This window comes from Callorhinus ursinus, unplaced genomic scaffold (genome assembly GCF_003265705.2).
Source record: "Callorhinus ursinus isolate GAN/ISIS: 27379988/994484 unplaced genomic scaffold, GSC_fseal_2.0 scaffold45, whole genome shotgun sequence".
Classification (NCBI taxonomy): domain Eukaryota; kingdom Metazoa; phylum Chordata; class Mammalia; order Carnivora; family Otariidae; genus Callorhinus; species Callorhinus ursinus.
This window is the reverse complement of record NW_027397107.1, coordinates 11,884,145-11,910,757: the sequence shown is the minus strand read 5'-3', so window position 1 is coordinate 11,910,757 and position 26,613 is coordinate 11,884,145. Positions and strand designations below refer to the sequence as shown.

The window sequence follows — 26,613 nt, the reverse complement described above, 5'->3', positions numbered from 1 at the left end:
TTTCTTTCTTTCTTTCTTTCTTTCTTTCTTTCTTTCTTTCTTTCTTTCTTCCTTTCTTCCTTTCTTCCTTTCTTTCTTCCTTTCTTCCTTTCTTTCTTTCTTTCTTTCTTTCTTTCTTTTCTTTCTTCTTTTTATTTTTAAGTCCTGAACCCATAAGGAAAGGAGAACAGGAGAAGAGAAAAGAACAACAAAAGAAAAGAAGAAAAAGAACAGAACTTCTAAACAACTTTTCAGAAGCTGGAAAGTAGATGGATGAGTGGTAACTGATTTAGCAGATCTGAGAAAGCTGAGTTGCAACTGGCTTATACTGGAAATACCTCAAAAGGCTCAGAAACTCCCAGAACCAGGGATCATTGGGCCTGAGGGGAGAGGAGAAGGCTAAAATAAGAACTGAGTGAAAGCAATTTGAAAAGCAGTTGGATCCCACATCCCATCCCTGATCCCAGCAGAAGATTGGAGGTTTATCCTCCAGGGAGAGTCTCTGGTCTAGGAGATGCCAGGCACACTGAGGGCATAGGAACCACAGCAGAAATGGGGGGATCCAGACGCCAGATATACACCAAAGGCAGAGACTCCAACTATCTTGCACCACTTGGATCTCAGAATGCTGGCGATCGGTGATCTTCACCTTCTAGATAAGAGACTGGAAAACACTTCTCAAGGAATCTAATCAGTCTATGAGGAAAGACCCATGGAGTCTGACACTGGGGGATCTACCAACAGATCCAACCAGGTCACCCTTCAGTGACACTCAGAGGGCCAGACACCTTGTGTGCACCACTTCTAATCCTCTTGGTCTCACCTCTTACTCTCCCCACAGGTGTAGCCACTGTCGCATCAAGTTCCACACGACTTCCCAGAGCAAGTGCAATGGTTAAGTTCATGTGTCAAACTGACCAGGCTGCAAATTGCCCAGATATTAATCTTTATTTCTAGGTGAGTCTGTGAGGGTATTTCTGATGAAATTAACATCTGATACACTGAATAAAGCAGATTGCCCTCCCCAATATGGGTGGGCCTCATCCAAACTGTTGAGAGCCTAAATAGAACGAAAAGATGAAGGAAGGGAGAATTTGCTCTCTCTCTCTCTCTGCCTTATTGTTTTTGAGCTGGGTCATTGGTCTTCTGCACTCCCACTAGAACTTACGCCATTGGTTATCTTGGGTCCCAGGCATTTGGACTTGGATTGGAACTACACCATCGGCTCTTCCACATCTCCAGCTTGCAGGTGGGAGATATGGGACTTTTCAGCATCATCACATGAGCCAATTCCTTATATCTGTATCTATCTCCTATTGTTTCTGTTTTTCTGGAGAACCTTAACTAATACCACAAGTGAAGTCTCACCTCAGCCCTGAATCTTGCTTTCTGTCCCAAAGCTTCTTTGATATCCATGTGGGTCTGCAGAAGCTCTCAGCATCAGCATTCAGGCATATGCAACCCAGAAATTCAGGAAGATAATGTCTGTGGAGCTATCTTTGAGGATAAATATTTACCCATTTCATTCCCCAAGTGGACAGTCTAATTCCATAAGACCCAGAATATCCCATGGAATGGAACACTAGTCACTACAGCAATAGGCACCCACCCCCCACTTAGGTTGCTTTCTCTCTGTCTTTTTTCCCTCCCATTATCCCTTACTCCTGCTTCTTTGGATTGCTTAACAAATGTACTACCTCCATGTAAGTCTTGGGCTCTGCTTTTGGGGAAACCTTAGTTGAGATACACCACAAGGTCTGATCCCACACTCCGAACTTCTAAATAGCCTTTTTAACTGTACTCTTAATCATGAGCAAACAGCTAATGCCAAACAGCTAAACAAAGCTTCTCACATGAAAGATAAGGACTAAAACCAGCAGGGGAGCAGGGGGAAGTAACTTGAAGGAAAAATAGACCATGCAGGGAAAAGACACGAAAAAATAAATTTAGAAAATTATCATCAGTATTTTCAAAAGGAAAAGAGATGATGTTGCATCCATGAAAAAAGGAAAAGATGCCATAGAAAGAAATAATTCAAAGAACCAAAAAAAAAAAAATTCTTGGAAATCGAAAACATTATGTCAGAAATAGAAAACTCAGTAGAAAGAATGATAAAATTGGAGAAAATTCACAGAAAGTAAAACAAAAAGACAGAGATGGACAATAGGAGAGAAGATTAGAGGACAAGTCTGTAAGTTAAACATGTGAATAATAGAAACTCCAGAAAAAGGGGAGAAAAGATAATAAACCCAAAAGAATCACCAATTAAATAATTCAAGAAAACTTTCCAGAAGTGAACAATTTCCACATGGAAATGGCTGATCAAGAAATAAGACCCACAGATGAATAAAAACACCAAGGGGCGCCTGGGAGGCTCAGTAGGTTGAGGGTCTAACTCTTGATTTCAGCTAAGGTCATGATCTCAGGATCATGAGATCGAGCCCTACATCGTGCTCCATGCTGGGCATGGAGCCTGCTTGAGATTCTCTCTCTCTATCTCCCTCTGCCTCTCCCCCTCCACGTACACACACACACACACACTCTCTCTCTCTCTCTCTCTCTCTCTCTCTCAAACACATGCACATGCACACACACACACACACAGACACATACACACACACACACCAAGGCTCATCATTGTGAAATTCCAAAACATGGTCGGGGGAGTGCGAAGAAAAAGATTCTACAAGCTTCAAGAGAAAACAAAAGTCATGTACAAAGGACTGGAAATCAACAGTTTTGGGGTTCTCAAGAGCATGGCTGGAATCAAGAAGATAGTAAAGTAACATCTTCAAAATGCTCTGGGAAAATTATTTGTGACTTAAAATTCTATACCTAGCCAAATCCTTTAGTAAATGTGAGGATAGAATGAAGGCCATTTTCATGCAAAATCTCAAAAAAATGTTACCTCCCATGTGTGCTTTTTCAAGGAGCTGCTAGAGAATGGATTCCACAAGGCACTAAACTGAAAAAGAGGAAGTCTTTTAAAGTCTTTAAAACCACTGAAAAGGATGGAGGAGAGCCATTGCATAAAGCAAGCAAACAATCCCTAGATGGATGGTGCAGAGAGATTCCAGGATGTCGGGACAGTGTAACCCAAGAGACAGACACGTTGAGGATGGCTTCATCCAGGTGCTGCCATCCATTGGTCCTTTCTTTTTACCTGAGGACCAAAGACACAGGTGGACCTGACCCAGATTCTAGCCTGTCCATGACCTATCTTGGACCATATATTGGTAAAAGATTTTCTCTCCCCCATAAACCTGGCCACCCTAGATCAGCTGAAGATTCATGTCTTCCCCCACAGAAGTGATCTACTTTGATCTACTGCTAGGCCAATGGGGAGCTGAGAAACGGATAAAACCAGAGCGGCACACTTCCCTACCCAAATGACTGCCACGCATCTAATACCTCCTCCTACTATCGCCCTACCAATGCCCTGACTAGGCTGCACTCTGTTTTCCCCAGGATTCACTCCTGACATTGCCTAGGAGACATTCTGGTAAATTCCCAGAGAAGCTGAAGTCAGACTATAACCTAGGGAACCATTCCCTTTGTCTTCTATGAGACTTTATCTGACTCTGGCAACATTATAACTAGGTGTGTGTTTGCTACTCAGTTTTTCAAAACTAAATAACTATTCAGGGAGACCTTTGTAGCTGATTTTTTTTCAATTATAAATACAAGGAAGAGAACAATTAATTCTAATTAATTCAAAAGTCAGGAAGATGGGTAACCTCTGATGGGGGAGGGGCACAATCATGAAGGGGTACCCAGGAGGCTGCAAATGTACTGTTAACAGTTTATTTCTTAACCCAAGTTGTGGTACAGGGTGTGCCTTTGGTTACTGCTATTTACCTGTATGTGTATGCTTTATATACTCTTCAGTATGTAAGAACATTTCATAATTTGATTATAATTCAATTATATTAATGATAAGTTTTAAAATAATGATCCAACCAGGAGAGCAAAGCCACTGAAAAGGACCTAAGGCAAGAACAAACTTGTTTTATACCAAAATAGGTAGTGTTTGAGGAAGACCGGCCTTGTGGGATGCGTGAGCTAGGAATTACTGCAAGTGTCAAAACCCCTGACTGTGCCCATGGTGACTTTCTATCCAGTGTCTTCTGCCACCACCACATCAGCCCAAATCAGTTGGCTGTAGAATGTTAAGGTGAGAAGTCACAGGAATGGGTCAGGGGACCAAGAAAGAGAAAACGTCATAAGAAATAAAGGACTCAGGGTATTTATAGGAAGCTTTCGTGGTAGTTACCACAAAGTGAAGGATCCCAAGATCTCATCCCATCCCCCAGAGATTCCCCATTAAAAAAACATAAAACAGGTATTAATCATCAGTCTTTTTGGGCAGCTGGGTGGCTCAGTTGGTTAAGCATCTGCCTTTGGCTCTGGTCATGATCTCGGGGTCCTGGGATTGAGCCCTGTGTCGGGCTCCCTGCTCAGTGGGGAGCCTGCTTCTCCCTCTGCAACTCCCCCTACTTGTGCGTCCTCTCTCTCTCCCTGTCTCTGTCAAAATAAATAAATAAATAATCTTTTTTTAAAAACCCATCAATTTTTCTATTACAAATGATAGAAACTGCACTGTTATCTATATTGTGTAAAATATCACCACAAAACTTGGTGGCTTCAATAATAATTTACATTTATCATCCCACACAGTTTCTGTAGGTCAGTGATTCAGTAGCAGCTTAGCCATGTGGTTCTGTCTTGGGGTCATAGACAAGATGTCAGCTAGGGCAGCAATCATCTGAAGGCTTGACTGGGGCTGGAAGATCCAAGATGGTTCACTCACAAGGCTGTTCGCAGGAGGCCTCAGTTCCTTGCTACATGAATCTCACACAGGGTTGCTTGAGTGTCTGCACAACATAGTAGCTAGCTTCCCTCAAAGTGAGTTATTCAAGAGAGAGCAAAGATGGAAGCCAGCAGCTGTAATGTCTATTATGATCTAGCCCAGGAACCACACCTCATCATCTCCTCAGTATTCTGCTGATTACACAGGTCAGCCCAATTCAGTGTGACAGGGGACCATAGAAGAGCAGGAATGCCAGAGTGGGGGACTATCACTGGGACCATCTTGCAGGCTGGCTACCACACCAGCTGGACTTCATAAAAATTAAAAAGTTTCTTCTTTGAAACTACTAAGAAAATGAAAAGACAAGCAACAGATTGGGACAAAATATTTGCAAATCATATATGTGACAGGCCTTGTATTCAGAATATATAAAGAGCTCTCGATATTTAATAATCATAACACAGTTTTTTAAGATTTTATTTACTTGAGAGAGAGATCATGAGCAGGGGGGAAGGGTAGAGGGAGAAGCAGACTCCCCACTGAGCAGGGATCTTGACACGGGACTTGATCCCAGGACCCTGGGATCATGACCTGAGCCAAAGGCAGATGCTTAACTGACTGAGCCACCCAGGCACCCCAACAACAGAATTTTTTTAATGGGGCAAAATATTTGAAGAGACAGTTTACCAAGGAGGATATATAGATGGCCAATAAACACATGAAAACATCCTCAGTATCCTTAGTGACTAAGGAAATCCAAATTAAAATCAAAACAAGATACCACTATGAACGTAATAAAAAGTTGAGAATTAAAAAGTCCCTGCAAGGGGCGCCTGGGTGGCTCAGTTGGTTAAGCGACTGCCTTCGGCTCAGGTCATGATCCTGGAGTCCCGGGATCGAGTCCCACATCGGGCTTCCTGCTCAGCGGGGAGTCTGCTTCTCCCTCTGACCCTCTTCCCTCTCGTGCTTTCTATATCTCATTGCCTCTCTCTCTCAAATAAATAAATAAAATCTTTAAAAAAAAATAAAAAATAAAAAGTCCCTGCAAGGTGGTAAGGATATGGAGCAATTGGAACGCTCATTCACATTTTGTTGGTGAAAATGCAAAATGGTACAGCCCCTTCAAAAGAGTTTCTTTAGTTTTAATATACTTAGCATATGACCCTACTTCTAGGAATTTACTCAAATGGCAATATGTATGAAATGAAATACTACTCAACAACTTGTGTTTGTTTGTTTGTTTGTTTTAAAGATTTTGTTTGTCAGAGAGAGACAGACAGAGCGCACAAGCAGGGGGAGAAGCAGGTTCCCCGCTGAGCAAGGAGCTGGATGCGGGACTCGATCCCAGGACCATGGGATCATGACCTGAGCTGAAGGCAGGTGCTTAACTGACTGAGCCACCCAGGCATCCCTACTCAACAACTTTTAATGAATGAGCTACTGATACATGCAATGTGGATGAATCTCAAAAATAATGTCACTTGGGGCACCTGTCCGGCTCAGTTAGTAGAGCATGTGACTCTTGATCTTGGGGTTGTGGAGTTCAAGCCCCATGTTGGGTGTAGTATTACTTAAAAATAAAATCCTGAAAATAATAATAATTTTTCTGACAAAAAAGAACCTACTATATAATTCCATTTATATAAACATTGAGAAAATTCAAGCCAGTGGAAAGCCGACTGGTGCTTTGGTGACCTGAGGATGGGAAACAAGGTGGGGAAAGGTGCAAGGTGGGGATTTCAAAGGACATGAGTAAAGTTTCAAAGGTAGTGAATATATTCATTATCTTTATTATGCTGATGGTTTCACAGGTGAAATGCATGTCGAAACTTATCATATTATGCAACTCAAACACGTACAGGTTACCGTGTGTCAACTCTACCTCGAGAAAGTTATTCCTTTAAAAATGACAGAAGGGTTTTCTTGTTTGCTTATTTTTGATGGAGCGTCCTATGAAGATTGTACTCCCTAAATGTTTGTTCCTATTTCATTCCTTTTTTTTTTTTAGCACACATGTTCTGGTCTTTGATTTTTTTTTACTTTTAGTTTTTTAAATAGTTAACACCTGGCTCAAAGTTCAAAGAGTCCCAAAAGGGTAGACAGTGAAAAGCACCCCCATCTCTGCTCCCATTTACCCAGTACCCCTCTGAGAAAGCGGTTCATGTAACTAGTTTCCTAAATGTCCTTCCAAGGATATTCCAGGTTTTATTATAAGAACACACTATTAAAATGAATTAAATGACATTAGATTGCATTTTCCCTGTTAGCTCAAAGCTCTTGGCCTTAGGCTCATCTTCTTAGGAACCTCCACGCCATGAGAGCCAAGTCGAGGAAGGAGCAAATGTGCAGGCAAGGTGGAAAGAACAGAAAACAAGGTAGAGGTCCAAGCGAACCACTAGCTTGTGCACCCATGGGAGCCCCAGGAGCGGAAACAAGGAAAGCCAGAGGTGAGGGACACTAGTACCAATTGCTGGATGCATGCCTACTTCCAGAATCTGTCTAATGGGTCTAGAACATCTATTGCCACCTGATCCCAGCAACCATCTTTGAGAGATGTCCCTTTTGGTCCTTTGCCCTGGACCTGTGACATTCATTCATTCAGGAATGAAATAGGAATGTACATAGTAAGTCATCCCTTCTGCCGCCTTAACTGAACAAAAAAAAGTTTGCAGATCAGGGCATGTTCAGCATCACACACACTGGTACAGTCCTTGTGAAGCTATGCCAACAGGAAATCCCTTCCCTAAAAATATGACCATCAGCCTCAAATGTTTCTCTCCTTGACCTTTGTCCTGCACCTCACAGTGGCCACTCACCTCACGGGGAACTCTTGGGACCTGACTCTTTCCGACACTGCATGCTCCTTGTGTTCTTCTTACGGCTTCAACTATTTCTTTCTCAATCATCTTTCTGGTTGCCTTCCTGCTCTCCTCTGGATCTCCTCGTGAAGATAGCCCCCAGGAGCGAGTCTTGATGGGCTCCCTGGAACGGCTCATCCGTTTGCAACTCTCTGCACTAAGGCCACTTTCAGGTCTCAGATTGGTGCTTTGCCAGCTTAATACGCCTGCTACTCAGCGGGACTGATGGTGTCACTCTCACATGATCCTGTCTGGCACTTGATGGCACCCCACCTTTGCACAGCCCTCCCTACAGCCCTCAAATATATACTGCATGCATTTCCTACTAGGTGCCCATCCTGCAGAATCATTTTATGTCAACTGTTCTCTCTCTTCCCACCCCCCCCAAAAAAACAAAAAACCAAACAACAACAACAACAAAAACCAAAGTGATTGCTTCCCCTCCTTGGAATTTCTATGACTTAATGGCTACGCTATTCAGTATTCAGGTGGCTCCTATCATGAGTTAATATTTGTCTATTTGGGTATATGGATCATATCTCCCTAAGTAGACTCTGTGTGGCTTTACTGGAGAGACAGACCTTGCCTTCGACTTTATTTTGTTTACCACTGCACAATTGTAGATGCTCAAATAACAGCTGATTGAAGATTTGCTTCATTAAAATTATCCAACAGGTTGGCAAAATACCCACCAACCACACAATCAAATTCTATTTAATAGATTAGGAGAACTTGATATTGAATGGGCTTCAACATGATTTAGCCAAAGTAAATCATCACAACTTAATGTACTTTTAATGTAAATATAGGTTTCCATTTATTAGAGCTCCTTCAAAGTAGGACACACCCTGTGTGTGGGTGGTGAAAAATAGATCTTTGCCCCTGGCACTCTGATAGAATCTCTGGAATGGCTGGCATGTTATGCAATCGCCCCTGACCAGCCAACCAGAAGTGTCTCCGTCCTGAGCACCCCTTGGGACTTCACTTAGGCTCTTATAATTCTCAGTGTGCAGTAGAGTGACTCCTTTACGGGTGTTTTCTCCTTGCTAGGTGTAGGCACTAGGAAGACAGAGTGGATAGAAGCAGCCCAGCAGCAAGCAAAGCACAGGGTCCCTGGCACCATGAACTTTGGGATCCAATGTGAACTTCACCATTCTCTCTGGTGATCTGACCCCAGCCAGGTTCTGAACCTCCTCTACAATAAAAAATTATGACTCTCCAGAGAACCCCGCTTCACCCACTCTGTCTGCACACCCTTGGCCACCCTCATAACCCCCATCTGGCAAGGAGGAGATGGCCTCGTGGGTCTGGGAACCTCTCAGGCTGATGGGAAACACCTGTTCGCATTGCGCAATAAGGCAGTGTCGTAAAATAAGCAAACAGCCGGTCTTCGTTTAAAACTTTGATATTTTGTTCATCGGGGATATTTTAACATTAATTTTAACTTTTAAAAATATTGCCTTCAAAAACTAATGATGTAATATATGGTGATTAACATAACAATAAAAAATTTAAAAAAAATATTGCCTTAAGCCATTATTTGTCTTGATTTGGTGCCTCATTAAATTTTGTGCCCCAGGCAAGTGCCTCACTTGGCTCACCCGCATCCCAGCGGGATTATAGACTTGGAGAAAAGAGACTCTGGTAACCAGAAGGCTTTGTTCTGACCTCAACTCGGCCATTTACAAGCTTCAAGATCTGCGCTTCCCAGGCCTCACCCTCACAACTTCCTCTGCCACACAATATAGATGATTATATCTGCTCCATTTTCTTTGCAAGGCAGTTAACTACCACAGTTACGATGGTCTGATGAGATAACGTAGGTATAGAACACTTTTAAAAACAACATTGTGCCATTGTGCGACACACACAAAAAGGGATGATAATGAGCAATTGCTTATCTTCAGGCTTGCACTTGAGCAGGGATTAGCCAATACAGCTTGATCTGTGAGCTCCCAGGCTCAGCACAGAGTCAAGCAAACTAAAGAAGAACATCTTTCCCCAAAGTTACTTAGATGCACGAGGAAGGGGGTATTGGTGACACGCTAACCTACATACCAGCAGTGTTTTGCATGAAATTATATCTGCTTCTGAAAAATTGTGGTAAACTACATGTAAGAGGGCGCCTGGGTGGCTCAGTTGGTTACGCGACTGCCTTCGGCTCAGGTCATGATCCTCGAGTCCCGGGATCGAGTCCCACATCGGGCTCCCTGCTTAGCGGGGAGTCTGCTTCTCCCTCTGACCCTCACCCCTCTCATTCTCTCTCTCTGTCATTCTCTCTCTCTCAAAAATAAATAAAATTTAAAAAAAATTAAAAAAAAATAAATAAACTACATGTAAGATTTACCACCTTAATCATTTTTAAACATACAGTTCAGTGACAAATGCATTCACGTTGTTGAATCTGCTCATTAAGAGTTTACGAAGCACTTCAGGATTTTGTGGCTCATTTAGTCACTGTTGAGAACATGAATCAAGACTATTCAGGGGACTTGGAAATGCCCATAAGGAGAGACTTGCAGTTAGCAGAGGATTGGCTTTGATTCTCTAGCGTTCCTATTGTTCTCTGGATCTGGTAGGGCCACGAAGGCCTGACTGTGTGCAGCCCAGGGTACGTTATTCTGAGAGGCAGTGTCATACAGGAGCTGAGAGTGTGGGCCTGGAGCCGGATTGTAAGGCTTTGAATTAAGGCCGTACTACTTATTAGCTGTAAGGCCTTGAGAGGCTACTTAACCCCCTGAACCCCCTGTGCCTCTATTTTCTCTTGTTAAAAATGGAGGTAATAACACCCACCTCATTGGGTAGCTTTGAGGATTAGTAGCATAAATATATAAAGTCCTTAGAACAGCGCCTGGTGTGTCTTCCATGCTATGAGACTCAGCTATTGTTGCTGGGGGGAGGAGAAAGAGAGAAGAAGAGATGTGGGTGGTGGAACAGAGGTGATGTTTCTGCAGTCTGGCCTTGAAAGAGAGGGAGCCCAGTAGACAGGATTTCTATCCACCATACCAGCCCTGTTTGTGGAGTGGTGTCTGAGCCAAGCTGAGAGCCTTTCCTCTCTGCTGATTTTGTTTTGTAACCTTTTGTGGTGATAAACCAGAGTTGTGAATACAACTATATTCTGGGTTCGACGAGTCCTCCTAGCAAATTGTTGAAGCTGGGGAAGTCTTGGGGACCCACAACACAAGGAAATCGTAAGATAATGCTGTTTTAGTAACTTGTCAGGCTGACTTGTGTTTGGACACCGTACTAGGACAAGTGGTGGGAAACCTGGTCAGTCTTCTGACTCTGTTGCCTGCTACCATCTTGTACATAATTTTTCCTCTATTTCTTCAGTTTCCTAATTTTCTGGAGTATTTTGGATCCTTTTGAATACCAACACATGCTATTCAATGGCCATTCCTTCTCATGTATGTAACATTCATAAATTGGGTGGCATTTTTCTCATTATCCAAATATTTTCAGGTTAGCAGTCATCTTTAGTGACAACAACCAAAATGATGTCGAGCTTGACATGCAATTATCCTATGAAGAAAACATTTGCAATGGAAATTACTTTTTTGAAAAATGCACTAAAACAACATGTAGTTTATCTAATTAGATAATAATTGTAAAAGGTATGAATTAGTTTTGAAATACTCTACAAATATTTTTCTTTCTGCTCTTTCTGTAAGATTGTCAGTAATGGTATTCCATTTTCGGATGGAAAAGTAAATAACCAAACAAAGTGACTTTCCATTTCTGGCCCCCAAACAGTGCTCAAACCAGAAGTCCTTCTTTGGATTTTACAGGACAACAGAATAGGCTAAAACCTCCAAAGTAGCCCTGAATGGTTCAAATTACCTCTGAAACGTTTATGCATTGTAACTGTGATTGACTACTTATGACCATTTGCTTTTTTCAAAAACAACAACAACAAACCAAAAAAACCAAAACAAACAAAGCTAAAAAAAGCTCCAAAATTAGGACTTCTTTTTAAATAAGATTTTATTTATTTATTTGCCAGAGAGAGAGGGAAACAAGCAGGGAGAGTGACAGGCAGAGGGAGAAGCAGGCTTCCTGCTGAGCAAGGAGCCTGACGTGGGACTCGATCCCAGGACTCTGAGATCATGACCTGAGCCGAAGGCAGATGCTTAACCAACTGAGCCACCCAGGTGCCCCCAAAACAGGACTTCTATTTTTACTTGATACTTTAATTTTTTCCATCAATAGATCTCACCAAGAAACTCTTCCTTTTAGTTCTGTGTTTGCATTTCTATTAGTTTTGCATCTTTTGTGTTATTCCATGGAGTGACAGAAAACTTTAAATCTATCTTCAGGGATCTAGGGGGAGAAAACCTCCTCTTGGGTAGCTGCTGCTGCTGCTGCTGAACCTATGGAAAGACAATTAATTATTATGTCAATCTGTTAAAACAAATTCCAGCATGTTTTAAAAAAAAATAATTTCACTAAAATGAACGTCTCCACAAATCAAAACCACAGTGAGATATCACCTCACACAGAGGTGGCTAGTATGAAAAAGATAAAAAATAGCAAGTGTTGGCGAGGATGTGGAGAAAAGGGAACACTTGTGCACTGTTGGTGGGAATGTAAATTGGAGTCACTATGGAAAACAGCATGGAGTTTCCTCACAAAGTTACAAATAGGACCACCGATATGATCCAGGAATCCTACGTCCCTGTATTACCCAAAGAAAATGAAAACACTACTTTGAAAAGATAGGGACACCCCCATGTTCATTGCAGCATTATTATGTTTTAATATTTTATTTCTAAATCATCTCTACACCCCACATGGGGCTTGAACTCACAACCCTGAGATCAAGAGTCACATGCTCCACCAACTGAGACCACTGGGGCAGCATTATTTACAATAGCCAAGATAGGGAAACAACCTAAGTGTCCATCAATGAATGAATGGATGAAGATCATAAAAAAGAATGAAAATTTGCCATTTGTGACAATATGGATGGATCTAGAGTGAAATAAGTCAGATGGAGAAAGACAAATACTATCTGATTTCAATTGTATGTGGAACCTAAAAAACAAAACAAACGGGCGCCTGAGTGGCTCAGTCGGTTAAGTGGCTGCCTTCTGCTCAGGTCGTGATCCTAGGGTCCTGGGTTAGAGACCCGCATCGGGCTCCTTGCTCAGTGGGGAGCCTGCTTCTCCCTCTCCCTCTGCCTGCCACTCCCCCTGCTTTTGTTGTCTTTCTTGCTGTCTCTATCTATCTCTGTCAAATAAATAAAATCTTTTTTAAAAATTAAAAACAAAACAAAACAGAAATAGGGGCGCCTGGGTGGCTCAGTTGGTTAAGTATCCGACTCTTGATTTCGGCTCAGGTAATGATCTCAGGGTTGTGGGATCGAGCCTCACATCGGGCTCTGTGCTCAGTGCCAAGTCGGCTTGAGCTTCTCTCCCTCTGCCCCTCCCCGCTCACTCTCTCTCTCAAAGAAACAAAAACAAAAACAGAAATAGACTCATAGATGCAGAAAACAACATGATGACTGCTAGAGGGGAGAGGGAGCTGTGAGACCGGCAAAATAAGGACAGGGGAGTAAAAGGTACAAACTTCCAGTCGCAAAATAAATAAGACACAGGGATACAATGTACACCATAGAAGGATACAGTCAATAATATGTAACAAGTTTGTATGGTAACAGATGGTACTAGATTTATTGTGGTGATCATTTCATAATGTATATAAATGTTGAATCACTATGTTGTACCATCTGAAACCAATATAATATTGTATGTCAACTATACTTCAATAAAAGAAACCAAACTCTCAGCTCATTCAAATGAAATTTCAGTATAAGTTTTAAAATTGCTGTTATTGAAAAATGCTCATGAAAATAAAAATCAAATATAATTTAGTCTGAGGGGGAATGTTGCGTTACTACTCCTCTTACAGAGGAAGTCTCTGAAACCTCTGAATAATCCTGGATTGTGATTCTAACTCAGTGATTCTCAAAGTTTCTGTGGGGATTCCAAACATCTTCACCTGGTGAATGGATAAATGGAAAATAATGTGCACCTTCAAATTATCTCATTGAGAAATCTTTTGGTTTCCTTACAGGATAAATACATACTCCGTGTCCAAATTTTCATGTCACCATTTTTGTTAAATTATAAGAACTTCTGTTTATGTATTTGCTAAGCAAAACCTGTTCTCACTTAAAATAAGAAATTGAATCAATTTCCAAGATTTTTTTTTCATTAAAAACAAACAAAAAGAGTAATAGATGCTTTCATGTCCTATTAGTTTCCTCAGGCTGCTAGAACAAACTGCCACCAACTGAATGGCTTAACAACAGAAATTTATTCTGTTACAGTTTTGAATTTCATGAAAAAGATGTTGGTGGGGTTGGCTCTTTTTGAGGATTGTTAGAAAAATCTGTTCCATGCCTCTCCCCTGGCTTCTGGTGGTTGCTGGCAATCTTTGCTGTTTCTTAGCTTATGGAAGCATCGTCCAATCTCTGCATCATCTTCCTGTGACGCTCCGCCTGCATGCAATGCCTGTGTCCCAGTTTTCTCTTTTTATAAGGACAGCAGTCATATTGGATTAGTGGCCCACCCTACTTCAGGAGGACCTCATCTTAATTAATGACATCTGCAATGACCCATCTCTGAATAAGGCCTCATTCTAAGATACCAGAGGGTAAGATTTTGACACATGAATTTAGGGGGGATGGATGCAATTCAACCGATAACACATATGAATACATTTATCTTACCAGATAGCCACGTGGCATTGTGCAAGAGACCTACCCACTCCAAGCCTCAGATTCTTCATTTCTTAGGAGGTGATTGTGACTGTTCTTACTCCCAGGATTGTGTCTCCAGGAGACCAAGGACTGGTCCATCCTATTAAAGAATCTGAGAGAGAAGCAGGCCCAGCTTCACTTCTTCTGCTCACAAAAGCATCTGTAAGCAGAATCCCCGTACCCCACCACCAGTGCTGGAGGTAAAGAGTCCTTTGTATTACTCAACTGCAATCCTTGTACATAAGCAACTCTCCATTACCAGCTTGGCAGCAACTATGCACATGGCTCCACTCCCCTTACCAGGATAGCATAGCTCCCACCTCTCACCCTCCCGGTACCTGAGTGGTTGCTGTTGAGGGCAGTCACATCTGGCTCCATATTCTTCCTCTGAATTGGTGGCACCCCAGCCAACTAATGCCTCCAGCCTCCCTTTCCCAGGTCTTGCCTTATTCCCTCAAGCTATTAAGGTGCAGAGCTGATGTTTTAGCCCAAGCCTCCATACCACCCCCAGACAATGGGACATAACCGCACATTCCACGTTTCCTCTTATCATATGTCTTATTAGATCAGAAACTCTCCAATAACCATATTGTCAAAGCTATAGAGTGTATTCCTAATTCCTAGAATGGGATTCAATTCAATCCAACTTTTGGAGCAGTATATTTGTATAGCCAGTGAACCAGCCATAGAAACATCCTGGCAATGATTGTATTCACAAATGAATACTATCAAAATCTTATAAAATGTTTAATAAAACCTAGTAGACTGTACACTCACAAATAAGTTTATAGGGTCATAAAAGCATAGACTGAGAAAGAAATCAATCCAATGGGAAGATCAGTATGAAGGTTAATTTCATGTGTCAGCTCGGCTAGGATATGGTGCCCAGTTGTTTGGTCAAACACTAGTCCAGATGTTGCTGTGAAGGAGTTTTGTAGATGTAATTAACACTTACAATTGGTAGACTTTAAGTAATAAAGATTACTCTCAATAATGCCTCCTCAAATCCACTGAAGCTCTTAAGAGCAAAAACGGAGGTTTCCCAAAGAAGGAATTCTGCCTCGAGACTGTAACATGGAAATCCTGCCTGGTTCCGGACTCACTAACCACCCCCAACCAGTCACGTCAGCCAATTCCTTATATTAAACCTCTCTAGGTGGAGAGATGATGATGATGATGATGATGGTGGTGGTGGTGAAGATGACGATGATGATGAGGCATGTGTGTCCTGTTGGTTCTGTTTCTCTGAAGAACTGATTGATATGTTCAGATTTATTTTTAATGGTGGCCAAGAGAACGGGAAGAATTGTTTGAATAAAGGATTTGAGATGAACACATTGACAGGCTAGAAACCAAGTCATTAGCAATTTTCCACTCTGGGTAGTAGAGAAAGAGAGAAGAAAGATAATGGCACTTCACAACTCCACATGTTTAGCTTCCCACCTGAAAGTTGCACCAATAAGGCAAAGTCCTTCCAAAAAGGATGTCTAAGATGTTTTCTTAAATCCACATACATCAGACCCAAAGAGAGAATGAATTTTCAACCTACCTGTACAAATAAATGCTTAGAAAACTCCCCTGTTGACAGGCTATAAGTATAAGGTGGACTTCCCTTCGGTCTCTACATCGTTCTTGAAAGGATGCAAAAAGTAGGTTATTCTAGCCTCAAAGGTAATGAAATGAATCATGAATGACTCGATGGATAGCAGTGAACAGATAAAAATGTACATCTTCTGAGCCAAAAATAAGCTAATTAAATCAAAACTCAAAAGGCAAACACTAGATGAGGGGAACTATTCATTAATAATGAGGAACAGAATTAATATTTTTAATATTTAAAGAGCTCATAAGATTCAGGAAGAAAAACCCCAATAGTTAAATATGCAAAGGAGCCTACCAGAAAATTCTCAAAAACAGGTTATATCAGGGCGCCTGGGTGGCTCAGTCGTTGGGCGTCTGCCTTTGGCTCAGGCCATGATCCCAGGGTCCTGGGATTGAGCCCCACATCGGGCTCCCTGATCAGCGGGAGGCCTGTTTCTCCCTCTCCCACTCCGCCTGCTTGTGTTCCCTCTCTCGCTGTGTCTCTCTCTGTCAAATAAATAAATAAAATCTTTAAAAAATAATCATAAATAAAATCTTTTAAAAAAAAGGTTATATCAATGACCCACCAACATCTGGGAAAATGTCCAACCTCACTAATTCAAAGAAATGTAAACTGAAGCAACAACGAGATTGCATTTTCCATCTACCAAATTAGCAAAGATGGGGGAAAAAAAAGAAATGATCCCTGATGGTGCTGATTGGAGTAAATAGCTATTGGAACACAATTTGGTAATACCTAAAGAACTTGACTTAGTAATTCACCTTCTGAAAATCTACCCAAGAAAGGTTGGATCACAAAAATGTTTCACACAGCATTATTTCAAATGGTAAGAAATTGAAATGTCCTGGGGTGCCTGGGTGGCTCAGGTGGTTTAACATCTGCCATCGGCTTGGGTCATGATCTCCAGGTCCTGGGATCGAGCCCCTCATCGGACTCCCTGCTCAGCGGGGAGTCTGCTTCCCCCTCTTCCTCTGCCTCTCCCCACTGCTCCTGCTCTCTCTCTCGCTCTGTATCTCTCTGTCTCAAATAATAAATTTTAAAAAATTCCTTTTTTTAAAAGATTTTATTTATTTATTTCAGAGAAAGAGAGAATGAGAGATAGAGAGCACGAGAGGGAAGAGGGTCAGAGGGAGAAGCAGACTCCCCGCTGAGCAGGGAGCCCGATGTGGGACTCGATCCCGGGACTCCAGGATCATGACCTGAGCCGAAGGCAGTCGCTTAACCGACTGAGCCACCCAGGCACCCAAAAAAATTCTTTAAAAAAAAAAGAAAGATTGAAATGTCCTACCAGAGAGGAATGGTTTTTTCATTTAGCTATCCAAATAATTCTTGAGTACCTACTATGTGATCACTCCCTGAGGTTGCTAAGCAATGGCTAGTTGTTCTAGATTAATCTTCTTTTAAAATGTGGGTAGAAATTTGTGTAACGAAATTAGTGATGCAGGTGATGATACATAAGCTTATGTATATGCTTGTATCTGCTTATATCATCACTGGAAATCTACACAAGGAAGGCATAACAGAGATGGCCTTTGGGAAAAGAGCTGGGGGAGGGGGCGAGGGAGAATTGCATTTCCCAGTGCTCTTGTACCATCCTGAATTTTTAAAACGTGTTCATGGATTTTGTTAACGTTTTGAAAGTGCGTGATACATAAATAATCTTATTTCTCGTAAGTATTTTCAAGTCATTTCATAGGTGTCTTGTCTTGAATGTGGAACGCTCTTCAAGGGAAGGGGCTATTTTATATTTCTTTGTATTCTCCCATTGCGTGTATGTTAATGCTAGCACATAGTGGGTGTACAAAAATATTTGTTGAATAGGAAATAATGTAATTTGGTGCTAGCACATAGTGGGTGTACAAAAATATTTGTTGAATAGAAAATAATGTAATTTGGTGCTCAGATAGAAGTTAGTTAAAATAAATGTCAAAATCAATAGTTCTGTGTACTGCTTTCATGCTGACTTGTGTATTGTAAAGCATATCACTTATTGTTTATATCATAGTTTGCCAATCTCGAATGAGGAAGAAACAAGATAATTGATGAATTCTTCGATGAAACTATAGAGGGAAAAGCCAAATGACCTTTTAATTCCTATGCATCTACTTGTAATCTTAATAAATTAATTAAGACCCCTCGATATCAAAGAAACAGATAATCTCAGGTTTTAATTATTATAAAATTTAAAATTTTTAATATAAGGGCTATTTTGTGCATTCAGAAGAGATTAGATTTGTTTTAATATTTTAGTATACCTTGTAAGACATTTGTAATCTACAACAATTCCTTTATCATCAGACACAGGTGGGGTTTTTTTGTTTGTTTATTTTTATTCTCTTCTATATGAGAAACAGGGAACAAAGTTGTTAAGGTAATACATTGCATTCACCACTGAATTTATCTCTTTTCTACAGTTTCATGAATGAATGGACAACATCACTTGAAAGTGGCACCTGATTTGGTTTATTGATTCCCTTCACTGACTCCCTCCTTCCCCCCATAGTCATTTACTTTCAAAACATCATTGCCTGCTGAAGAAATTAGCTGGCATACTACCAAAAGGAAGTATATTTCACGAAATGAAGTTCCTGAAACGCAGCTTTTGTTTTTTGTTTCTTTCTGCTCTGCCAGCCACTTCAGATTATGAGAAAGTGAATTCTCCGCACTGTATAGCATAAGACAGTTCAGGACTGTTCCAGAAGGTACAGCTGCTATTTGGTACAAAGTACAAAGCCGGGGGTGGGGGGAGCTTGAGGAAGAGAATGAAGGAACTTTTGAACAAAGGACCCGTTTTTGTTTCTGACATGAAGGAAACAGTTGGATGTTGAGTGAAGGCCTAGGTATACTACTGGTGAAAAAGCTGACAGAAAAGGCTCGTCCGATGCAAAAAGAGAATTGGTAGCAGAGCTGTAAACGAGGTCTCTTAAAGAGGGAGCAGAAAGGACGTAGCTCAGCGCAAACCGTAGCGAGCAAACTTCTCCCAGCCGGTTGAAGGGACTCTGCTGCAAAATTCCTTTTAATGAAGGAGACCCACAGATTTGCTGGGATGCAGTTAGGCTAGATGGTAGGAAATTGGAAAATGTTATTAAACTCAAGAAGAAAGATTGAGATGCTGGTAACAGTAGCCCGTGTATGTAGATATCAGTGCCCCAGCTGACAAATGACCGGTTGCCAATGGCCAGGCTGTGTACCAGAAATCAGGAAAAGTGGCCCAGGGGAAAAAAATAAAAAATAAAACAAATGCCTTGTCACTGAGGGGGAGGGGACGGTGTGCTCTATTTATTCTGACCTCTTCAGTATGTCCCTTGGTAAGAGTAAGAAAGAAAGACAAGGAGAAAGAGAAAAAATAAAAGGAAAGAGACAGACCGGGAAGAAATTCTCATTTCAAAGAGAATAAAGGACAGAAGGGGAAGAGCTCGAGGGAGAGGTGGGGAGCTGACATTTCAAGATGTCACCTCATTTCCCCTTCTCTACAGTTCCAAAGCCCGCTTTTATTCCCATTGTACAGGTGAAGGAGGCTCAAGGCTGGGCCGCTGCGGATGGAGGGAGCCAGGCTAGGACCCGCCCCCCCTTTCCAGGCTGCACAGGAACATCCTCAGCAGTCAGGGAAGAGTATAGCTGTTAGCTGCAGTTCGGTCTGCCCGCCGGCGTGGATGTGTGAAGGGGACATCAGCATGTGGGACGGCACCTGCCGAACCGTTGCTGTAACATTAAGTTAAATTTCACCTCTGGGAAAGAGGTAATGAAGGGCATGGAAAAGCTTTTAACTCCTTTACATCAATCCTGAACACACAGGAATGGAAATTACAACCGGTCATAATGACATGCTAAAAGGCTTGGCCTTTGGAGAAAAAAGGAAAACAAAACAAAACAAAACAAAAAAACAACCAACTGGATTAGTTTTTCCTGGGAATGAAAAGCTGAAAGGAGACGTAGTGTTCCGTGATACAAAAATGAGACTGTAGGGACTTGCTGATATTTTAAATCATCATCACACACACAAAGAGAGAGAGAGAGAGGAGGAATGGTAACACAGTGGAGTGTTTATACGTACGGAGGCGAATTGTAAAAACTTAACTTGAGATTTTCTGCTCTCTCTCAAAACATCGCATATCCCTTGGAATTGGGGGACTGGCTTAATGGGGTCTTGTCTACAAGCAAAGCGTATAGGCTGAGTTATTTGTTGGTGCTGACAGTTCGTTAGAGCTAGAAGGAGCCAAGATGTAGGCTCCCATGTGGTGTCAAGCACCGGGTTTCACAGAGGATAGGGCTGTGGTCCCAAACCCTCCCGGGTGCCCTCTGTCATGTGAACCCCCTTCAGTCCTAAGACTCCTCAGTTGGGCATCATTCACTTAGTCCGCAAAACTACCGTGTCCTCTCACTCCAGGGAGGGGCAGTCAGGGAGCACTTGGACTCACCTTCGGACCCCGGGTAGTCTAAGGGCCCTAGCTTCTGGCTTCAAGCCCTGCACTTTGTCCTTGTCATGGTGTTCCTCCTTCCTAGCTCTGGTCTCTGGATCTTATTAAAAGGAAAAACACAGTGTCCTCTTAACTGGCTAAGGCAAACATGAGACAAAACCACCATCATATGTTGGCTAATTGAATTTAAATTAAAAAAAACCCACCATCATAAAACAAATGAACTTATTTTTAATAGGGGAAGAATACACATAACATTTACCATCTTAACCATTTTTTTTAAAGATTTCATGTATTTATTTGAGAGAGAGAGAATGAGAGAGAGCACAAGAGGGAAGAGGGTCAGAGGGAGAGGCAGACTCCCCGCCGAGCCGGGAGCCGATCCTGGGACTCGATCCCGGGACTCGATCCCGGGACTCCAGGATCATGACCTGAGCCGTAGGCAGTCGCTTAACCAACTGAGCCACCCAGGCGCCCCACCATCTTAACCATTTTTAAAGGTACAGTTTGGTGCACTCATCACCATCATCCATCTCCAGAACAGCTTGCAGAGCTGAAACCCGGTACTCATGAAACAGTAACTCTCCATTCCCTTCTTCCTCTCCCCGGCCCCTGACAGCCGCCATATTACACTCTGAATCCATTGACTTGACTACTCTGGTACCTCACATAAGTGCAGTCTTGTAATATTTGTCCCTTTGACGCTTACTTATTTCCCTTAGCATAATGTCCTCAAAATTCATCTATGTTGTAGCGTGTGTCAGAATTTCCTTCCTTTTCAAGGCCGAATAACATTCGGTTGTATGTACATGCTCCATTTTGTTTATCCCTTCATCTGCTAATGGACAGTTGGGTTGCTTCCACCTTTTGGCTATTAAGCCGGTTTTTTTTTTTAAAGATTTTTTATTTATTTATTTGAGAGAGAGAATGAGATAGAGAGAGAGCATGAGAGGGGAGAGGGTCAGAGGGAGAAGCAGACTCCCTGCCAAGCAGGGAGCCCGATGCGGGACTCGATCCCGGGACTCCAGGATCATGACCTGAGCCGAAGGCAGTCGCTTAACCATCTGAGCCACCCAGGCGCCCCTAAGCCGGTTTTTTTGCTTTGTTTTTTTTTTATTTGAGAGAGAGAGAATGAGAGATAGAGAGCATGAGAGGGAAGAGGGTCAGAGGGAGAAGCAGACTCCCCGCCGAGCAGGGAGCCGATCTTGGGACTCGATCCTGGGACTCCAGGATCATGGCCTGAGCCGAAGGCAGTCGCTTAACCAAGTGAGCCACCCAGGCACCCAAAGCCGGTTTTTAAAACCTCGCAGTTGTACAGAAATTTTAAAGAAAGTTTGAAAGTACTTTTCCGTATATGATCTTGCTTTATTCTATGTATCTTCTTCATTGCATTTAGAGATAAATTCATAGGGTTGTTATTTTATAAGTTTTGAAAGGGAAATACATCACAAAATGTGGAAAACCACCACACAAAACACGGCACAGCAATCAGTCCATGGAGAGGCCTTATCGGAGGCAAGGAAAGTGAAGCGGCTCCCAGCTCTGTTCTCCTGGGACAGCCCTGGGTGTTGGATTGCCCCTGGCACAGTAGAGAAGTCCAGGACCCGGTTGGAACAGGCAGAAGGAAGGGCTTGCCCTAGATCCTGACATTTATCATCTGCTTCCCCGTTGTATGATCACAGGCAAATAGGTTCAATGTTGCTTAATATAAATGAGGTCAGGACACAAAGAAAATCAGCTCCCTTGTAATTTGTTTGTTAAACCTGACATTTGTATAATACAGGATGAGGGAGATTTCCCTTCCCCCCATGGTTATCCCAATCAGAGGAAAGCTTCTATGGAATTAACAATTAGAGAATGCAGCTGAAGAACATAACAAATATTTGTTGAGCTCACCAACATGTGTTAGTCATTCAGCAAATGCTTTTAAGGACCTGGTAGGTATTAGCTCCTTCACGTGGGTTGTCCCACCTTGACCTTGCAAGAACCTGCCGTGGCAAGCCTGTGTAGTTATGCTGAATAGGTTAGTACCAGGCACAGTGCTGAGAACAGCACAGCAATGGGGGGCCTGGCCTGGCTCCACCATGACCAGCTGCACCACCTGCACAAGTGACTTCACCACCCCACGTTTCAGTGCCCACATTTCTAAAATGAGGCCCGTAATAACGTCCAGCTCCTAGAGCTGTCACAAGGATGGAACGAGATGAAGCATGCAGTGTACCTGCCCACCAACCCCACGAGGAATCTATTCCTCATAGGCCCATTTCCCGGATGAGAATACAGTAGCTAAGAGAGGTTGAATAAGTAACTGTCCGAGGGCCGGTGTGTGGGGTGGTCACAACGGGACTGAGACTCACAGCTGGTGTCTGGTTCTCCAGGTCCCGGCTCTGCTCCACTTCACAGGTGTTTGCGGGGCTGGAGCCCCCCGGGGCCAGGAAGTCTGCGAGGAATGATGACCGCATGCTCCACTGTCCTGGGATGCCTGCATGTGGCTGTCCCCACTGCGTCAGGGGGAGGCCAGCAGCGGCCTTACCAGTAGCGGCTGCCTACTGGGTGCTGAACCCCTACAGCGGGCTCTCGATGAGCCATGCCAGTGACCCGGCCCACGCTCATTTGCAACGCCGAGACCTTTCCTCTGTCTTCACGCCCACACCCCCCCCCCGGCCCCCTTTCTCATCTCTCTCAACCCCTCTTTGTCTTCCCCTCTTCCTTTTCTTCTCACCTCTTTTCTCTCTTCCTTCCACGCAGCCTAATTTGGAATGGAACAAAATTATTCTGTGTTCACTAAATAAGGCATTAAGTTTCTGTTCTGAAGTTTTTTTTTTTTAAAGATTTTATTTATTTATTTGAGAGACAGAGAGAATGAGAGAGAAAGCACATGAGGGGGGGGAGGGTCAGAGGGAGAAGCAGACTCCCCGCTGCGCAGGGAGCCCGGCGGGACTCGATCCCGGGACTCCAGGATCATGACCTGAGCCGAAGGCAGTCGCTTAACCAACTGAGCCACCCAGGCGCCCCTCCGTTCTGAAGTTTTAAAAACAAATGAATTGAGTTTTTAGGCCAGGCTTTTAAAAAAACCTCAAGCGTCGGTGGCCTGGAGAGATGGGAGAGTATCTTAGAAAGGAAAGCAAATCTAGCAGAATATTCATTGTAGAATCTAAGGGGTAAATAGATGGGAGTTCCCTGCAAAATTCTCTCAAGTTTTCTCTATGTTTCAGAATTTTCATGATAAAAATGTGGTGGTGGCAGGGAATCAATGAATGGCTTTCTAGTTGTCACTAATTTTTGTTGAGAGGAGGGCTGGGACAATGGCCTCAAGATAAAAAAAGGTTTCTCATCTGTCCTGGCGGAGTGTATTTGTGGGGGCGGGGGGGGGGGTCCCAGGGTTGGTGTCTCTTTTGGAAGGGAAATCACAGAGGGGCTCACCCAGGGCTGACAGACAAGCCAGGCGTCTTGGAACAAAGCCTGGCAGACGCAGACATTCAGCTGTTGGCTTTTCAAAAAGCCTCCCCAAAAGCTTTCACCTCAGGCAAGAGAATATAAGAACTGAACTGATTTTTTTTTTTTATTTGAGAGAGAGAGAGAAAAAAAAAAAAACACAAGCACAAACAGGAGGAGCAGTAGAGGGAGAGGGAGAAGCAGGCTCCCCACTGAGCAGAAAGCCCGTGGGGCTCAATCCCGGGACCCTAAGGTCATGACCTGAGCCCAAGGCAGCTGCCTAACCGGCTGAGCCACCCAGGCGGCCCGAGAACTGAACTGATTTAAAGGGCTCAGGTCCCTTCCTAAGAGAAACAGCCATAGCTTGGTAGTCTCCAGAGGACCCCACCCTGTTCTCTCCTTCCCTGTCTGTGGGCCCACATCACCCTGAGTGATAGGCCACGCCTCCCACTGCCCAAGTTCCAGAACCAGCCCAGTCCCTGGGCCTGAAGGTCCTGCTACAAAAGATGACCATGGCATACTGGGCCAGACATATGCGGGAAGGCTCACAGGGTATTTTCACTGCTGCTGCAGCTACCAGATCTCAGTGCTCTGCTGAGCTGCCGTCTGGATGCATTTTTCTGAGCTGTACGTCCACGGACGAATTGTCCTGGCACTACGGCCCTATGGAGCAAACTCCAGCAGTAATATATGCCTTGCGGGCTGGGGGAGGGCAAGCCATAAACTCTGCTCCCATCCTCCTTGACCCACGTGACATATGCATCTCAGAGGGGCCTGCATGGTAAATGCAACACAAACACCAGAGATTCACGAGGCCGACTTGTCGGAGCTTCCGATCAGAAACAGCCTCGGGCGCCTGGGTGGCTCAGATGGTTGGGCATCTGCCTTCGGCTCGGGTCATGATCCCGGAGTCCTGGGATCGAGTCCCACATCGGGCTCCCTGCTCCTTGGGAGCCTGCTTCTCCCTCTACCTCTCTCTCTCTCTCTGTCTCTCATGAATAAATAAATAAAATCTTTAAAAAAAAAAAGAAAAAAAGAAACAGCCTCAACAGTCATGAGAGGAGACTGGTCAGATAAATTACAGCACGGCCCTACAGCAGAAATCTCCGCGGCATCTTTTTAAAAAAGGGAGAGAGTATTTAGGGATTGACAAGGAATAATCTCCAAGCTGCATTGCTAAATAGAAATAAATAGGAAGATACAGAGCAGTGTATATCGCGTGTGCCTGTACCTGGGGGTGCCTGGGGGGCTCAGTCGTTAAGCGTCTGCCTTCGGCTCAGGTCATGATCCCAGGTCTCAGGATCGAGCCCCTGGCTCCCTGCTCAGCGGGGAGCCTGCTTCTCCCTCTCCCACTCCCCCTGCTTGTGTTCCCTCTCTCTCTGTGTCTCTCTCTGTCAAATAAATAAATAAAATCTTTAAAAAAAAAAAAAGAAAGAAAACCTATACTTGTATGGTCACACGTGCAAGAATACCTTTGTCTGGATGTACAAGAAGGAGGTGGTCTCGGGAGGTGAAGTCAGGGGCAGGGGTAAGATGAAGAAGCAGGGGAGCCTGGGTATCTGCCTTGGGCTCACGTCACGATCTCGGGTTTGGGATGGTTTTGGGATCGAGCCCCACATTGCCCTGCGTCAGGCTTCCATCTCAGCAGAGAGTCTGCTTCTCTCCCTCTCTCCTTTCCTCTCTCTCTCTGCCCCTCCCCACTGCTCATTCTGTCTCTCTCTCAAATAAATTTTTTAAAAAATCTTAAAAAAAAGATGAAGAATCATATTCACTAGATACTATATGCTTTTTGTTATTTGACTTCTTATTATGTGTGTGTTTTCTATTTAAAAAGATATACTCGGGGTGCCTGGCTGGCTCAGTCGGTGGAGCATGCGAATCTTGATTTTGGGGTTGTGAGTTTGAGCCCCACATTGGGTATAGAGATTACTCAAAAATAAAATCTTAAAAAAAAAAAGATATACTTACATTAAATGAGTAAAAACAAAACCAGAGTCTCAAAGCGACAGCCCTAGGACTGTCTTAGGCCAGCTGCCCGAGCTCCCTTTTCTACCTGACTTGTGAGTACCAGGTAATTAATTCAACACTGGGCCTGGAGGAATGCGGACGGTGAGGACCTGCTAGGGAGACCCCTCTCTCACAGCCTGCAGCAGGGAATGTTCTGGAAGCTGCACCACCACCACCACCACCACCACCACCACCAGTGCCCCAGGGCAGGCTCCCTCAGGCACTTGCAGTTCTAATTTCTGATTTCCAGGCAACGGGTTTCCTAAGAGGGGAGGAAAAGAGCAGGGCGGGGTGGAGGGGGGCGGATGCAGCCAGGCTGGAGTTGAGAGAGGAAGGTGTGGCCGTGTGAGGTCGGCGTGGGTGTTTCCAGGGTTCTTTGGCAAGATTCTCTGGGGGTTACGGAGCTGTGGTCTCTCATGTTCTGACCCTTGAGACTTTGACCCTAGACTCTGATGATGAACTGCCTGGGCTTCATTCCCATCCCATCCTGGTTTTACCCTTGACTGGCTGTGGGACTTGGGACATAATAAATTCTCTAAGTCTCAGTTTTTGCACTCAAAAGGTAGGAGGGGGCCCCTGGCTGGCTCAGTCTGTTAAGCGTCCGACTCTTGATTTCAGCTCAGGTGGTGGTCTCAGGGTTGTGAGATCCAGCCCCGCATCGGGCTCTGTGCTGGGCACGGAGCCTGCTTGGGATTTTCTCTCTTCCTCTCCCTCTGCCTCCACCCTCAAAAAAAGAAGAA

The 26,613-nt window shown here is 43.6% G+C and overlaps 1 long non-coding RNA gene across 1 annotated transcript; it reads right to left on the bottom strand.

The window, feature by feature from the left end:
* Nucleotides 1-11,653: 11,653 nt before the first annotated feature.
* LOC112840101 (uncharacterized) lies at nt 11,654-23,054 on the bottom strand. The gene is made up of 3 exons (XR_003212385.2): nt 22,789-23,054; nt 20,432-20,531; nt 11,654-14,522 (listed from the first exon to the last, which is right to left on the bottom strand). It is a non-coding gene; the product is annotated as an uncharacterized lncRNA (long non-coding RNA).
* Between the last annotated feature and the right edge of the window lie 3,559 nt (nt 23,055-26,613).